Here is a 243-nt window from a genome sequence, read left to right as displayed (position 1 = left end):
GTGGGACCCTCTGTCCTCCCCCCTGTGGGGCCCTCTGTCCTCCCCCCATGGGACCCTCTGTCCTCCCCCCCTGTGAGACCCTTTGGCCTCTCTTCTGTGGGACCCTCTGTCCTCCCCCCGTGGGACCCTCTGTCCTCCCCCTCTGGGACCCTTGTCCTCCCCACCATGGGACCCTCTGTCCTCCCCCCGTGGGACCCTCTGTCCTCCCCCCCATGGAGCTATCTGTCCTCCCCCCATGGGACC

Source organism: Mirounga leonina, unplaced genomic scaffold (genome assembly GCF_011800145.1).
Source record: "Mirounga leonina isolate KUSES-001 unplaced genomic scaffold, KU_Mleo_1.0 Mir_95, whole genome shotgun sequence".
Taxonomy (NCBI): Eukaryota; Metazoa; Chordata; class Mammalia; order Carnivora; family Phocidae; genus Mirounga; species Mirounga leonina.
This window is presented reverse-complemented; position numbering follows the sequence as displayed.